The sequence below is a fragment of the Dermacentor silvarum genome, chromosome 5 (genome assembly GCF_013339745.2).
Source record: "Dermacentor silvarum isolate Dsil-2018 chromosome 5, BIME_Dsil_1.4, whole genome shotgun sequence".
NCBI classification, from domain to species: domain Eukaryota; kingdom Metazoa; phylum Arthropoda; class Arachnida; order Ixodida; family Ixodidae; genus Dermacentor; species Dermacentor silvarum.
The window spans coordinates 105,744,826-105,762,914 of NC_051158.1; the positions used below are offsets into that span (position 1 = coordinate 105,744,826).

At 44.0% G+C, this 18,089-nt stretch overlaps 1 long non-coding RNA gene across 1 annotated transcript; it reads right to left on the reverse strand.

Moving 5' to 3' along the window:
* Nucleotides 1-333: 333 nt before the first annotated feature.
* LOC119452537 (uncharacterized) lies at nucleotides 334-2,942 on the reverse strand. Its single transcript, XR_007467239.1, has 2 exons — nucleotides 2,653-2,942; nucleotides 334-459 (listed from the first exon to the last, which is right to left on the reverse strand). It is a non-coding gene; the product is annotated as an uncharacterized LOC119452537 (long non-coding RNA).
* Between the last annotated feature and the right edge of the window lie 15,147 nt (nucleotides 2,943-18,089).

An 18,089-nucleotide genomic window follows, 5' to 3' on the forward strand; every position in this document is an offset into this window, starting at 1 on the left:
TTTGTTACAGGCGCCATACAAATTTATGGCAAGAAGTTATTGCTATAAAACAAAAAAAAAATAAAAAATAAAAAAATGCTATGAAAATTTATATAGGAAATGAACCAGATGAACTATATAACAAGATGAACCAAGACGAAAGACAGATAAACCACTGGACGTGTGGTTTCTCAGCTTTTAGTATGTTTTTTATTGCGCTTTAAAATGTTAATAAATGAGGTAGTAAATAAAAACGTACCTACCGCCAAACATGCTACACCAACGCTTGATAACATTTTATTACGCCGCATTCCCTCACCACAATTTTCACATCTTAAGTGATTCAGCTGGGAATCGTAAGAAAATAAATGGTTTATTTATTTTGGCATTTTCCACATTGATCTCGCTGTCTTGTATTCTGTAACCAAAATCTTGGAGAATTTGGAGCCTTTTATCCGCATGATTTCCCATTAGGGCGGCCTGTAATAGAGTGAAAAGCAATGAATTAAGCATTATATTTTGGTTTGTTCTAATTAAACAGCCCATTCTAGAAAGTTATAAAAAGCTATATAATTTTGCACTAAATTAAGTAACCAGTCTAGCCTGGTACCTATTTGTGATTAAAATGTAAATATTTGAAAAATGAGGATATAAAAATTCGATGTCAAAAATAAGTGTCTAAAAATCTAAGGCTGCCACATGAATGGCAGACTTAGATGTGGCTTCTGAAGAACCTCACACATGGACTTATTCATCATCAGACAAGCCACAGCATTAAGCATTCTCCAAGCAACTACAAGAACAACTTCGACTAGTGCAAGGACGAATTCGACTGAAACGAGGACGAAAAGTATCACCGCAAACCAAGATGCGACAAAATAGTCGTGAACGCGCGAGCTATCTAAACCCAAGGCGAACACAAGTAGGTCGTGTCCAAAAAAAAAAAAAAGAACATCATCAAGGACCTTTTTAACACCACCAGTCAAGGCTGCGCCTATTGCGGGGAACAACCGCGACGACACCGCATGCGACGGCGAAAAGGACGGGTGCCATTTTCTTGCCTCAGAAACATCTAAGAACGGGCAGTCATTTCAGGAAACGTGTACCTGCGACCATCTGAAACAAGACAATTCACACGCCAGCGGTATACATCTCACGCGAGCGCAATATCCCAAAGAAAACTTGCAACGTGCATCCTTTCATCGGTACTAGTGTCAAGAGCAACCACCGCTCCAGCTACTTCAAGGCACGTAAACCATACTCAGTTTTGTCAAGAGCTGATCGTGCACTACGATCAGCGTTCACGAGCTACAGCGCATGCAGACGTTGTCTGGAGCGCAACAGTCAGGCTCGCCCACCAGAACTATGCTATACTTCACCGGACAGATACACTGTAACATGAAGTTCTGAAGAGTTACAGAGCCATCTTGGAACATTGGACTCAATGCACATTCTATGCTATTCGTTCATCAGTCCCTTTGCGCCCTCTTAAGTTGTTTGCGGCACGCGCTCTCTCGGGGGGAGGGGAAGCGTGTGACGAAACGCACTAGGTAGGTACTGTGTAATAGTGCTGAAAAAGGAAGACGAAGTATAAAACACAGTGGTCGGGCCACCATGTTGTTCTACGTCCGCAACCTCCAGCTCGCGTCACACACACACACACGCACACACACACTCACACACACACATATATATATAAGCTGTACTATGGTTGGAATTATGTATTTCCTCTTATTTATGACTATTAAGATGGGACGGTGTACATGGTTGTTTGAACTATTAAAGAATCGCAAGTATATATGGTGCGATGGTTTTAATTTTTTTAGTCACCACAGGGTTGATGGCTTTAGGACATATTTATCTATTTCCTAGACGCCGCAAAATAATGTTGAATTTTAACTTTTTGGATAATTTGCTTTTGAAGATTGCCAAATATCGCGTAATTCGGTTGTAGACAGCCCGGAAACTACACGCTCAAGGAAGCTAAATTTTGGATATGTTAGAGTTAAAGGAATTTTTATTTAGGACGCAAAATTTCATTTATGTACCTTCATTAGTTTTAAACCGCAGCTTCGTAGCTTTAGTACCTTCCCGCAAAAATGCGCAAAAGTAGAACCAGAATTCTAAATATTGCCTAATTTCGGTCGCATTATTAGCAAAAACGAATAATGGTGCATGAATGAAATTTTGCGACCTAAGTGGAAATTCCTTGAACTCTAATTTGTCCAAAATTTAGCTTTCTTGAGCGTGTAGTTGCCGGGCTGATTATAACAAGAGTTCGCGATATTTGGCAATCTTCAAAAGCAAATTATCAAAAAAAATACTTCAACATTATTTTGCTGCGTCTAGAAAATAGATAAATATGTCCTAAAGCTACAGAGCAAGCCGCAATGCAATAAACGAGGTCGTTCCTTCTAAATATGGTCACAGCTGAGACACAGTTCGCAAAAACCATGTATCTCATGCTTGTTCTTGAACATGTGTTTCTAAATCACAATACTCAATTTCTTTATATTATATTATATATAGTTGTAATCTACAAGAATTAAACTTTTTATGGTATATACGACAGCTTTATATCGTAAGTAGAAGAGCCGCCGCAGCTGCTCCAAAAGTACTGAAAACGGGGGGCTCGTGCCGCCGGTGTGGGACCGCCACCTTAACAGTACGTACGTGTTGTGCTCCGTGTAGTAGAACGAGTAGTTCTTGTGATGTAACCGTGACTTAGTCTTTTCCAGCCACTTGCAAGAACGCATGTCGGACCTCCTAACTGTGACGAAGAGAGGAGGCAAAATAGAGTCAGAGCAACTAATACGTAACGACCACAAACCATCTTCTTTGTTTGCAGCAGCCGAAGTGTTGAAGTTACTCCTTGGGTGCGCATGATCTTATACCCACATTTTCATATTGCCGTCCGAATAAAAAAAACTGTTTTTAACTACCTCACTAAGGTCAATTTTGTCAGCCGCAACGTGCATTCACGTAATTGAATGCACTATATATTTTTTATGTTTTCAAAATGATGAAAACCTGGTATGAAACACTGGTCAACGTAACTTAACTTCAAATACCTGCACTTGAGAAAAATATCTATAAGCTAAATATTGCCACAGACAGACAGAAGCGGGGCTACAATAGCACGTAAAAATAAAGCAACCCAGTAATGCCTCAAAACTTACAGCAGTCTCATGCATTGTTCACGAGGAATTGATTTATGGCGACTGACTATGGTCCAAGACAAACCTAGAATGTCGAATATCTGTGAACTAAACATTGCCACAAGTAGAGGCGGTGCTATATAGCACGTAACAATAAAGGAGCTCAGCACTGTCTCAGAACACACATGCATTCTTCAGGGGCCATTCATTTGTGGCGATCATGTTCAAGGCAAACCTGGAATGTTGAATACCTTCCTTTTTTTTTTTTTGCAAATACTCAGTTCTGCGAGAACTCTACCCGCGTGGTATGTCTTGCGTAGAAGCACTCCTTTAAAGCTATCACCAAACGCTATTCTCCTGTACTTAAATGAAACGTTGTTTTTCTTTGTTTTAAACTGTCGAGTGCACTCCTTCGATGTGGTGGTTAAATAGGCTTCCTATGAGTACCACTGGCGACAAGCAGAGTTGGCTGGTTAACAAACAGGACAAGGTTAACTGGCATTTATTTGTCGATGCTTTTGCTCAATACATGCTACATAACAGGGTATTTCCGAGCGTGAAAGATGCCCGCGAATACACTAAAAAATGCCGCGCGACTGGCCGATCGAAGCCGTTTGCGTATATTCGCGGGCATGTTTCACACTCGGAAAAACACTTTTATGTAGCGCGTATTCAGCAACAGAAAGCTATAATAGGGAGTTTCTCATGTTGCTCTACTATCTTCTCATTCACAAAAAAAAAAAGGCGAAAGCTTGCACTAGGTCGCGCGAACCTCAAGACACAACGCAGCTGGCCGATGGATATCGAGCGGCTAGCCTCCAACGCGTTCGGCGTCGGCAAACAACAGCGTTCTTGGCACTGCACCAACCTTCGTTAGCCTGCCTGCGTTTGTGGCATGCCAGGAGTGCTGTTGCTTGCCGACGCCGAACGCGTTGGTGACATTTCACGTGACTAGCGCTGGACGCATCAACACCTACGAGCGACAGTGTTCCTGGCATTCCACAAACGCAGGCACTGTAGAACAACTGCGAAGAATTTCTTCGACTACTTTGGACTGGAACGAGCGGCCACGATTTGTTCGTAGCTGGCGTGGAGCACTGTGGCGGAAGATGAGGTAGTGAAGCAGAAAGTCGGCGACGTCTGTAGCACGGCTACTTAGCATGGCAAGCGTGATGATCGCGTAGTCCGTTGCGACGGCAATCCACTTATTGCCTGTGACGTATGTAGGAAAAGGCCGAAGCAGATCAAGACCGGTACAATAGAATGGCTCTGGTGGGATGTCTGCCGATTGAAGCTGGCCAGCTGGTGCAAGAGAAGGGCGCTTGCAGTGCTGACAGCGATCGCAGGCGGCGACGTAGCGGAGCACGGAAAGGTGAAGGCCACTTCAAAAGAACCGCCGCAGCACGTGGTCGTAGGTGCGGGAGACGTTGAGAGACCCAACTACCGGCGCGTCATGAAGATTCTGTAGAACGGTAGTACGCAAGTGCCGGGAAGAACTTGCAAAAATTTAGAGCCAGCTGGCTGAAGGTTTCGGTGGCACAGAATGACGCCGTGTAGGACGAAGTGGTGGAGACAAGGATCGGAATACGGGGAAACGCGGACGGCGTCGGCAGCAGCTCTGCGCATTGCGCGTTATCCGAAAGGGCGTACCGCAGAGAAACACCTTCTGTTATACTCATCGCCTCTATTACTCGCGCCCAGCGTGGCCTCTCGTTGGTCGCCTCCTCCCACCAGTGCGCGCCATCTCATTGGTCACCTCCTCTCCCAGCGTGCCTCTCCTCATCTGCTGGTCACGTGACCTCCCCTCCCGCGGCGCGGCTCTCATCCTCTCCTGGTCACGTTACCGGCGCTATACTGGTGGCGTAATTAATTTTCCAGCGCAGCAGGGCCCTCGGACTGTGGCGCCGCCGCACGGGAGACCGTGAACCACGGCGACACATCGGATCTGTTTGTGTCCCGGTGCCGCGGCGGAAGCCGCGGTGCCGGGCACCCACGCGAAGCGGCGGTCATTGGGGTGTTGCTACGCTGCGCTTCGCAACACCCCTAATAAAGAAATACTGCTACAGTCAGGTAGACTGCTCCCTCCCTGATAGTGAGATTATATTCGGAACATCAAAACAGTGATGCGTTTATTTAGGAAAAGGCAGACCACTGTCACGTCTAAGACTTGTAGATACAACTGTGGCTGCTGTTACGGGATCGATTGAAATAACTGACTGACACAATTTGTATTATGATTACATTGCCACGTGACAGTGACAGCGAAGAGCGACACAGTGTCGACGCTGTGAGTTACAAATTTAACTCTTTATTAGGCGAACTTGTGCCCAGCAAAACGAGCAACACCCGAGCCCAACTGCAGCCGCTAACACAGTCGGCGATCGTCAAAAATCTGATCTGCGGGTTAAGCCCGTTGGCTTTTATGCATGACTCGTCGAAGGTTCCAGTGTAATCGCTGCTGCCCGCGTGGCTTCCGGAAAGTATTACACAATTAGGGTCACGGATACAATCAGATTACAAAAAGCTTTGGTGAGAAGAGCCGACGGATACAACTAATGATAAGATTCGAAAAACTTCTGATACATGCAGGCGCGTCGTGCCTCAAGGGATATCGTTTAACATTTGTTAGACGGTTGACCGAAGCAGTGACCGAAGAAAGATAAAATTGAACAGACGACGCGGGGTACTCCGGCGCAATCACGTAGCGCTCGTGTTCTCACGCTTTCGCCATACCCTCCTCCTACGCTTTCCGCCTCATGGTTCCGCTTCACCCTCCTCCTCCGCTTTCCTCCTCGGGCTCTCTTCGGTATCGCCGCCCTTGATTCCCCGCTTCGCTCCGTGTTGCTCCTTCATCCATCGCTGTTGTCATCGTTCGCTCGGTAACGCCGACGCTCTCAGCAGCAGCGGCCTCCTTTGAGCTGCGCTCTAAGATGGCGCATATAGGACCACAGAGAGGACGCACATTACTTTGCTGTCTTGAGTCTTGCGCGCCCCTTTTGCGGTACACATCACGTGATACAATGTCAGTTAGGTAACACTACCGGGAGAAGCATCCGGAGAGGCTCCTTAAAACCAAGCTAGCAGCGTTGTGACGGCTCTAGTCGTCCACCACATCGTATATTCGTCCACCACATCAATTTGCTGACTTCTTAGTGATCACTTATGTTGTTCCTGCGGTGCACGCTAGTATCGGCTTGTGCGCTTAGTTGAGGACTTTGAGAAATTAGATATACTTATTGAATACTTTTTTTATTTTGCTTGATACAACATTTTTTACGAGAAATTACTAAACAAAAAATCTCTCTTTTTCAATCAGTAGATTATTTCAGTAGAACAGCTGATCAAATTTGGCGCAATGGATGCTGAGAAAATAGATTATTTCGCTTCCACATACCCAAATATGAACTTTTGAGGTAAAGATTCACTGGAAGCCAAAAAATCACTGTACTTTATTCTCTATTAACTTGCGCATACTTGTCAGTACAGAATCTTAGGCCACGTTTTTTTGTTCAGACAGGGGCGCCGAAGCCAGGCGATTATTTTTAGAAACCAAGCATTACATACCTACACCATTTTCAAATTGTGCTAGGAACCTATATTTGTAAGGGTATGGTAAGTTTTCTATGCAAAGCATGCGTACACAATTAATAATGCGACGTCGTTATTCGAGGTTAACGCAGTACTGCAATGAAGTTTTTTGTCGTTTGTTAGAATGTAGGTGCTATACATTTAGGATCACAAAGCGAAGTGCTAGGCTTCGGCGAATTGTATCGCGGATAGACGCAGTTTCATGCAAGGTGACATGTAATTCAATTTGAACAATAAGCCTTTGTCTTGAAATTGTGCTTGAGAGGTTTATAGGAACCTCTAGTCTGCAAGCGCTCGCGTAAAAAATGTGTCGCGACCGAAGCAGTTTCACACGGGAAACCAAAGTATTCTTGGAAACTTCTAGAGGCTGTAAGAATATTTATTGTTAAGGCCTATTGCGTCACGTCCTGAACATCGGCGAAATAAAAGCAAATTTACATACCCGCTAAAATAATGACTATTTTGAGCGAATGAAAGCTGCGATTCTGCTTTACAACAGCGGTGCGCATTATTAGCAGCGTTGCGTGCTCACTGCAGAGCAACTTTTGCTTATTCTTATTATGCAATTCTTGCATAACAATACCTCACATTAGGCATTAGTCAAGTACGTGCATTTGTATCGTTCAAATTTAAAGATGGCAAGTCTTAGCTAACCAAAGCAAAAACAAAATATGAGGACCCCACGCATTGTGGGAATTGATGTAAGCGAAGCTTTCGATGCTGTTTGCCTTGATTTACCATAATTATTGTTGTGCCTGTCACTTGTGGCCGCGGTGCTCACCACGCTTCTCGTCTTTCATGGCCGCCACGCGTTGTTGCCTTGCCTTACGTCTTCGAGCCAGCATACATTCGCGGTCTGCACCCCGCTTCGCTTCGTAGCGAAGACACTCCTGTTACGCGCGACGCTTCATTCTGCGTGAGTGCCCTCGACGCTGAGTGCATGCTTTTGAGCCATTTTGCTGGCGGGTGTTCACCTGCTCATTGTGTAAACGTGGCCACCGTGCTGTTGAAACGCCAGCTTCAAGCGCTTTGTTCAGACTATCGATGATTGTAATGTTTACATTATCGCAGCCCCGCACCTGCATTTTTTTTTTTGCATAGGAAAGCAAGCAAAGCACGTGCCAAACGCACGAACCACGAACTGTGAAACGCTGCCCCGGCGGCGCTGGCCCGGATGCACGGAGGCGAGCGCCATCTGGGAGTGTTTAAAGAAACATAGTGGCGCGTCCGTCACTAGGTTTCTTGCAATGAGCATCTTGCATAGGAGCAGCAAAGAGTATCTTGCATAATATCAGCAGCAGCGCCCAGAAAGTCAGGAGAAGTGGCAAAGAAAGCTTCGCTTTAAAAAATGTTTGATCCCTGCGCTGTTTCATGTTTGCATCCTGAACTCACGGTCCACTGCAGCGAAACGTGCACGATTTGCTGGTCGGCGACCGTGTTGCAGGTTTGCTACGCGCGCGGCGTCCTGTTGGCGAGCGGCGACCTGCTTCCGAGTCGCTTGGGCGAATGTGCGAGCATTTTGCTGCGGATCCGTAGTGTCTTATGCAACCAGTAGAATTGCGACGCGCTCAGCTTCAGGAATGCGAGTGGCAGAGCTTGCAGTGTGCGCCGCGAATGGTTCTAAGGCGTTCTGCCTCCCGCTGGCGTGCCTCTCTCCGAAATCAAAGCGAGATTCGCCCATCGACGTCGTTGCCTTTCTGCGCCGTTTAGCGCAGCAGTTTTCTTAGTGCCCTCCCAAGCGAAGCACTATAGGCGGCGTGTAAGCACTTGTGATACATGTTGAACCTGTACTTCCTGGGTGACGAGGTGTCACACGCTAATCGGACACGAAAGAGAAACCTTGTGCGGAAACTGCGTCGCCACCTCAGCAGTAGGCCTGTGCGTAAGCGCGTGCAAGGAGTCTTTTTTTAGGTAATCGTTCTTTGTGTGCGCGCCGACAGTACCAACCTAATTACATTAACTTACTTCGCCATTAATACGGCAAGTTGTCAAGTGTTTTGCAACATGTCTTATAGTCAGCTACAGTTACTCCAGAAAAGATAATCGGGGCACGCCACTGCAAATTACTATATTGCGAACTTGTCTTTGCTGCTACGGGACAGCAAACTGCGGATCTTTGCCACTGTTTGATGGGGCTGTACAGAGGTGTCTAGAACACTTCTCACCTGTGGTGGTACTCACCAGTTACTCACCTGTGGTGGTAAGAAAAGTGACTCATAAGGCGACTCACTCATGTGTAGACCAACTTGCGAGTCTGAGGTGCATGACATCAAGTGGCAGTTATAGCTCCGTTCAGGCGGAAGTATGAACGTTGTTTTCATTTAATTTGAAGGCAACTGTTGCACAATCGCCGTTGCACAATCGCCTGAAATAATTGTGCTGCGCTCGAGAAATTATATTTCATGTGCTTAACCAAAGTATGTTTTTCACGGGCAAGGACAGAGAAACCTCTGTATTTTTGAAATGTTCCACTGCCGCGCAATTGTGTTCGATTGAAAACAAGAGAAGCACCTCAATTTGTGACTCACTTGTGGAATTTTTTTTCCATATTTATAGCCAACTCATTGAGCTTTGAGACGCCGAACAGTGAGGTTGTCGGCGTAAACTGCGTGTCCTACCTATTAACGGCAAAATCTTAGTGAACTCAAGAGATTGTTTCAAATAGTTTTAATTTTTTCCTCAAGTCTGTGTTGAACATTCTGGAGCTGAATGTTTCAAATGGTGGGTTTTTTGTATCCGAAAGATATTCCTGGTTTGCGTGAGGCTGTAGTAGAAGTGCGTTCATCAGTCAATGTTTCTATCAAGAAGTTCGAAAACAAGTGATACAACTGGCAATAGCACTAGCCACTAAAAATTTGAAGCCGAATTCAGAAAGCTTTTCGATCGGAAGTTGTCTTAATTAAGACAGCTTCCGGCAGACTAATTACAAATTTGTAATTAGTCTGCCACCATTGTACGTATGTAACATGTGCAGCACTAGAAATGGCAGAAATTAAAATTTGCGAACAATTCTAGCATAGAAGCTTTTGCAAATACGAACCCTCATTTTATTGGCGATTAGCAATCTTACGGTGCTTCAAGCACTTCTTGTCTATGTCTATTGGTCTATGAATCTACGTCTCTATCCATATTTATATCATAGTGGGTCACTCTTTAGTCCACGGTTTATTGGGCATATTATTGAACTTCTGTGCTGATGGTAACCGGGTACGAAGCCAGCTATTGGACCAGCTTCAGTACATTAAGTTTTATTCGTAATAATATAAGAGCGATATAAAATAGACGTACTCTAAACACACCAAATATTTTTTTCTGGCTAGAAGGTTCGGGTATTTTTATTTTAAGAGGTCAGCTCAAGTATAGATTGGCTAGGGCCACAACCTCATCAGGGCAGGCAATGCCAGTGGCTGTCCTAAGACAAAAGCAAGCGAGGTGACTCTTCTTTGTATTATGTTTTCGACCTTCAGGTGGTGAACAACACAATAACGCAGTGACGATTATGGTTGTCCCAAAAGCACACGAGGATGATTACCATTATAATTACCTCGTTCTGTATCACTTTACCAAAAAATCTTGTTTTAACTAGAAACTATCAGTGATAAAAAAAGAGCAACTGCTGTTGCAGTGGCTTAGCTCGGCTATGCCAGGATATACGTAGCGTTAGCAAAGGTTCAGGTGATTATTCTTAGCTTTCCTGGTTGTCTACTACACTCAACCGCTAATTTCCAGGCAACTACTTCGGGATCCGATGAGTCAAGCTTCTCCGTTCTTCTGCGCTGTTGAGCAGCATTTGCGCTCTCCTTCTCCATGGCTATACCACACTGGCAAACGCCAGTCAGAAGCGCAGCGGCTCCAGCGCAGTGTCAGACGGCGACTGCACAGCGAGCGCGCGCCGGCGCCAGTGCGTCTACCACGGCTACGACGTCACTCCTCTGGAATGCGCACACCGGCGGCGGTGAGTCGCGCGCGGCGGCGGCGGAGTGCGCGAGAGGTGCCGGCTCCGGTGGCTCCGGTGCGCAAGCCGTGTGACATCACTGATCCTTGCGCATGCGCAGCACGGCTCTTGATGTGCCGCGCGAAACGGGCTTGGCTAGGCCAGTGTAGCTAACGCTACAAAAGAAGGGCTTCGTTTTCTCTGTGACCACAGCGTCAGCACTGCCTTTCTCTTGAAGTGATTGTAGGTTACGGCAGGAAAAAGGATACAATTAGGGCATCAACGCATGCGCGTTGTTTCAACTTAGTGCTCACTATCTCAAAACTACACAAAGGGACTAGTATATTACGCCCCCACGTGTAGGCTTTCACCAATTTAGATACTCTGCTACGCTGAATAGGCAATAATACGTCAAGGACAATTGCCTCGAAGAGACACCAGAAAGTGCGCCAAATTAAGTCCAACTGCTTAAAGGCAAATGTTTCATTTTTGTATATGTAGTAACGGCGGTGCTGTCAAATATGTACAGGAGCTCCATTAACGTCCTATTTCGCAGAAAAAAAGAAAAAAGCACTGTGGCTTCTCATTTCATGTAATGCTCTGGCATAAAAGAAATAATATTCAGATCGGTGCTCAATACGAGATCTACAGAATGATTAAGCAAAGTTGGCTCGCGTATACATTGTTGCAATAAGAAATATTATTTTGCGAAAGCCGAGTAAGGTCAGATTTTGTGTTCCAATTTGTAACCAGCATGCCACATAACATCTCTCAAATTAAAATTTTCTTCTAAAAGTTCACTATTCGTTTAGCATTCAGCTATTACCAATGATGCTTGCTCCTTTGTTCCAGTCAGTCATACGCTGCCAGATAGAGCGTGCTTGCGCTCTCGCCACGCTGAGGATTCCAAACGTTTTGTTCTATTTTTGACGATGGTGCGCATTGTACTTGAGTTTTCTCGTAAATCTCTCTACCCACGGCACTGCATTTAATGCGAGCATCTGGGAAACTACGGTGGTTAACCACTAACAATTCCAACACAGCTCTCCTAATGGCAGCAATGAACAACATAAAATCCCTATGACAGTTCTGCCGCTCGCTGCTACAACGCTTGCAAAGGCCGTAATTACTGACTGGAAATACTAAATTATTTATTAATAAATTAGTTAGGTCAAATGCAAGTGCTTGTGAGCAGTATTCCACATAGAATACAGCTTGTCAATTGCTTGCGCGATCGGAATTTCTTAAGCCATTCAAGGCTTGGTGTGCGCCACCTCTTGCATTGGGCCATGGTTAGGAGCAAAGCTTTCTGATTTATGTACAAATCATCACATACGCCATCACGCTCGCGCTGTCCAGGCTATCTAGGAAAGGTGCGTAAGCATTGCAAAGAAAAGTCGCAGTTTCGCCCGAATGGCATAGCATCGATGGTGATAAGGAAATTAGTAGAAAGCTATAGGAAGTTGCGTAAAAGGGCCGCAAGCTTTTGAAGCATGAAATCTCCTCCGTCTTTGATGGAATAACAGTAGATTTAATCAAAGACGGAGGGCATATCATGCTTCAAAAGCTTGCGGCCCTTTATACGCAATGCCTCACAACTTCATGTGTACCAGAGATCGCTGGAAGAACGCCAACATTATACTAATCCATAAGAAGGGAGACGTTAAAGAATTGAAGAATTATAGACCCATTAGGTTGCTTTCAGTATTGTATAAAATATTCGCCAAGATAATTTCCAATAGCATCAGGACAACACTTGCCTTCAGCCAACCAAGAGAACAGACTGGATTCAGGAAGGGATATTCTACGATGGATCATATCCATGTCATCAATCAGCTAATCGAGAAATCTGCGGAGTACAATCAACCTGTCTATATGGCTTCCATAGATTATGAAAAGGCATTTGATTCAGTAGAGATACCAGCAGTCATAGAGGCATTGCGTAATGAAGGAGTACAGGAGGCATACGTGAATATCTTAGCAAACATCTACAAGGATTCCACAGCTACCTTGGTTCTCTACAAGAAAAGTAGAAAGTTACCTATCAAGAAAGGGGTCAAGCAAGGAGACACAATCTCTCCAATGCTAGTCACTGCATTCCTAGAAGTATTCAAGCTCTTAGACTGGGAAAGCTTAGGAGTGAGGATCAACGGTGAATATCTCAGCAACCTCCGATTTGCTGATGACATTGCCCTATTCAGCAACAGTGAAGATGAATTGCAGCAAATGATTGAGGACCTTAACCGAGAAAGTGTAAGAGTGGGGTTGAAGACTAATATGCAGAAGACAAAGATAATGTTCAATAGCCTGGCAAGGGAACAAGAATTCAGGATCGCCAGTCAGCCTCTAGAGTCTGTAAAGGTGTACGTTTATCTAGGTCAATTACTCACAGGGGACCCTGATCACGAGAAAGAAATTTACAGAAGAATAAAATTGGGTTGGAGTGCATACGGCAGGCATTGCCAAATCCTAACTGGGAGCTTACCACTGTCGTTGAAAAGAAAAGTGTACAATCATTGCATTCTACCGGTGCTAACATAGGGGGCAGAAACTTGGAGGTTAACAAAGAAGCTCGAGAACAAGTTGAGGACCGCACCAAGAGCGATGCACGAAAAATTTTAGGACTAACGTTAAGAGACAGGAAGAGACCGGTGTGGATCAGAGAATAAACGGGGATTGCCGATATTCTAGTTGACATTAAGCGGAAGAAATGGAGCTGGGCAGGCCATGTAATGCGTAGGATGGATACAGTCGACCATTAGGGTTACAGAATGGATACCAAGAGAAGGGAAGCGCAGTCGAGGTCGGCAGAAAACCAATTGGGATGATGAAGTTAGGAAATTTGCAGGCGGAAGTGGGAATACGCTAGCGCAAGACAAGGGTAATTGGAGATCGCAGGGAGAGGCCTTCGTCCTGCAGTGAACATGAATACAGGCTGATGATGATGATGATGATGATGATGATGATGATACAAAGTTAGAATAGTTGTTTTACCGGCCGCAGAATCTTGGACATATTCGCTTACTAACTGAATTAACAAGCATGGTGTCAGCGCGCACAAGCAAACATGAACACATCGGTCTCGATGACCACGGACACTCGCTGTCAAAAAGCTGGCGTGAGCAAGTACGGCGGCGAGTCAAATGCAGGTCAACTGTTTCACCTTGCGACGGAATGTAAAACCGCCAAAAATACCAACAATACTACAATAAATAAAGAAAGACAACTTGGTGCATACACATTGTTTTTTTTTTTCACGTAGCCATCGCAAAATGGACGCAGGCGGCTACAGAGTCTAAAACAAAACAATGCCCTGAGGAGACGAAGCTTCACACAAAAACACCATCTCTCCTACTGATGGACACCATAGCCAAGCATGCATTTCTACTAGCACTTGTCGGCAATAACTGCTCTTCCTTACGAGTAAAATTAAAAGTGCCATTTGGTTGCCCAATGTATAGATATCTACTTTTGTAAAAAAATGCACCATTGCAACGAAACTGTCACTTACCTTATTTTACCACAAATGAGAATATTTTGCTATCGCGGAATATAATGACCTAGAGTTTGGAATATTGGCACCTGAATTATATATCACTTTCCAATGTTAATTCTACGAAAGTCAGTTATTTTAGAATTAAACAAGGAACTCCTTATAAAGATGTATTTATGTTTAAAGAATATTCCTCATAAATAAAAACATTGACGTATCAAAGCTACTCTGCACGCCACATGCTGCGCCTAAATAACTATCCTGTGATGTTCACTAGAAACTGCTTGCCTCTAAACGTGCAGATGCACCGCGCTTTCTCTTAGAACACCTCAGGAATGCGGTATTTTCAGCGGTGAAACTATCAACGAAGGAATTTTTTGCTATGTACACATAGCTCTAACAAATGCCATATCACAAAAGAACACTGCTGAAGCTCCACAAACGGCTAACTGTGCGTGAGGAATTGGGAAACTGCTTAGCTGCACCTCAGTCGCATTACCGTCAACTGATACAATCGTTTGCAGAGCGTAAAGCATCTATAAATTGCTACATGTGGATTGAATAAAGAATTTCCCTACATTGTTTTACTAATTATGTCAGCGTAGATTTTTACCAATGGGTTAAGCTTCTATTTTTAGTTTTAAACCTGCATTCTTGCGCATCGAATATTGAAAATATTCTAGGACTTGTATGCAAGTTGAAAATATAACGATGTTGACAGTTGATGTTAGACATTGCAGTGCCTGCAAAGTAGTATGTAACGTGAATTTGCAGTACTATACTATACTAGAGCACAACTATTTGGAAGAAAAGCATGCAAGAAAAAAATGTACTTTCCTGTTCTCTGAGTTTCTGCATGTTATCCAATAAGCTATTCTAAAGAAACACGATAAAGTGCATTACTCATCGAATTTTACAAGAACAACGCTTACTACAGTTCTAGTTTTTCAAATATGCTAACGAAAATTATTTATATATGACTTTGACCAGTTCCCAAAAATTTTGCTTTATGTGTTTAGCCATAGATAGGACGATTTGGAGCAGAATAGTTCCGACAGTCTGGACAAATGAGTGGGTGCTAATCACATATAACGGAAACTGAAAGCTGGAAAGGAGTGGGATTCAATCGTTGATGCGACCGCCTGGTTTACTGAACCTAGTAGACACACTAAACGACCAGCCATTTCCAGTTTCTTTACATTATGATAGCTTGGGCAAAAAATATAACGGCTGTAATTTGATCGTTAGATGTGACGTTCCGACCCCATACCTTAATAGCCTAATTATTCGACAAACGCTACAAGTTGATTGATTGCATGAGTGGCTCAACATGTAATGCGAGTGATCGACTAATCCACGTCAATGAAACTAAATCACGACCAGCCGTAAAAATACATGGCAAATGAAAAAAATAGGATGACTTGATTTCTGAACGAGACTAGGCTGCAAGAGAAAATGTGGATGCTGAATGCCATTAGAGCTGTGAATGTACAAAAGTTTTCATTTATGTATTTGGAAATCCAAGTGACGAAGAAACATGGAGAAGCACTACCATCGATCACAGCATCTAGCCATTCTGACGTCGCAGAGTACTCGCGCGACAACCTGCGCATCTCAAAGATCTATTAAAGCTCTTGGAGTGAAATGTGCCTATAGCAGTGCAATGTCCATTTTATTTTGTCATAAGTCCAATCATGAATGGCCCATCCCCGCATTTTCAAACCCTTACCCGAGGTGGCCCGATTCGTTCCACTAGCCAGTCAGCTTGATGAATCAAGGTCCAGTTTTCAGTGATTGCGAAGATAATATTAGACTGCTAGAGACAGTGGACTGTCAGGTTTTCCAGTGACGTTGTTGCTGACAAGTTATAAACGCACGTAGAAGCGCTTTGTGAGAACAAGATATGTCAGGGCCATATAGTGACCCTTATTCAGTAATCGTGATACTATTAGTTTTTTCAGACCTGTCATGTACCTCAGCGAGCGACAAGGGCCTATGAAAGAGCAAAATGACATTTAGTAAGAATTTCCTCCGACACCTATATTGAGCTGAGAAATTGGTTAGGTGAGAATGTGATGCATCCCGACAATGAGAAAAACGCCGAAGTGACTCCCGATATGCTTTGTAAGAAAAGATAGTGGTTCTCAGTTGCTTGGGGCACATAAGCATAAGCTTTGAAAAGCTGCATGACACAGAAGGTATGGAATTCTGGGATCCACCACAAAAAAGCTCTCGGGATACTTCTGTGATCTTAGTGTAGCTTAGTAACATGGTCGTCCAATTTCCGAACTCGTGCACCGAATTGCCTGTGCACCTGTGCGAATTGACTAGTGCACCTGTGAAACCTGTGCACCGAATTTCAAATTAAATACTCATTTCCGCCGGGTATTTTGGCTGAGGATAACAAAATACGCAATAAAATTTCTTCAGGCCTCTTCAGTTTGATTTTTTTGGTTTGACAACGCTTCGCCATTGAATATATAACTGACAATTTGATCAGAATGAATTTAGGACAGGTATGTAAGACCAAAACATTGAACAGTGGATATCCTAACAGCATTATGGCTTTGAAAATTGGACCTTGTAAACACGAACATAGAAATTCGCTATAAAATGGGCTCAGAAAGCTTAGAAAGTATGCAGATTTTGCCTCACACGTGTTGTTCCCGTTCTATTCGAAAGCTTCAGTGTTTTTCATTCGAGGAAATGAGAATTGGTATGATGGATGAATGGTAGGACGTGAACATACGGAGGAAGATAAATAAAAACTGTGGAGTTGTTTCAAAATACCATACGCAACAGCAAAAAGAATCGTATTTCACGTGTCATATCAGCTCTTTTTTGTTCATTTCATAGGCCATCAAACTAGATTGCCGAAGAAGCTGGTTGCTATATTTAGCATGGTCTTGGCCAGTGCAGCACAAAGCGTGCAGGTGGCTGGCTAGTCTGCCAGGCGAGAAATGGTAGGTAAGGTGAACAATGTCCAGCCCAAGCACTTTGACTACTACTTCATGTACGCACAGTTAAAAGTGACGTCAAGGCGATTCTTCAGTATTTTTACCTTTCCATTCTCCGTTCCAGAACACGTGTTATTTCATTGTCATCGTTTTTAGGGACGCCTAACAACTTCGGTCGTACTTTGAATGGCTCGGCACTGGAGTATTCTTTCGTAGAACAATTGTTCTAGCTTTCCAAGAAAGAGATTCACTAGAACAGCGCGGCGACCGAGTGCTTTTCAACATTATTATTTTAAATAGGCTATACTAAGTATTATAAGCAACATTGTCTGCCATGGTAATGTAGCTCACTCAGATCTCACATATTAGCTATTGGCTGCTATGCAACATTCGCCAGCAATCCAGAACAACACCACGAGATACATTGTGGGAGAAAGCGGCGCCTATTATTAAAAAAATCCCCAGACCTTCCCCTGTCGAGAAAATAGGGGTAACCAAAGCTTGTCGTGTGTGTATGTGAGCTTCATGGGGATTTTCTTTCCCCCTCTCTCTCTTTCTTACTCTCTTTCTCATTCTCTCTTTCTTCGTTTCTCTCTCTCTTTCCTTCTCTTTCTTTTTTGTCTCTGGTATGTGCCATTGAGCTTGGACCCTTTCTGCGCAATCACCAGGAACGGCCCACTTTTCAGCGTGACACAACCACCACCACCGCCGACACATATGAGCCATTAAAGCTTCGCTTAAAAAAAAGCAGAACCGAAACAGATTTTAACATGGCCCGCACGGCTTTTGCAGCACGTGTTAGCTGGGGACAGCGAGTGTATATATCTATATGTATATTTTGTCACGGAAGGATCCGTACATGGATGAGCATGATGCTCGGCAGATCGATGAAGGCGATGATTATGTGGGACGCATGTGCGTGCTGCTTTTGAGTCATCTTGTCTTGCCTCTCGTTGAAAACATTCTGCAAATATATCTTG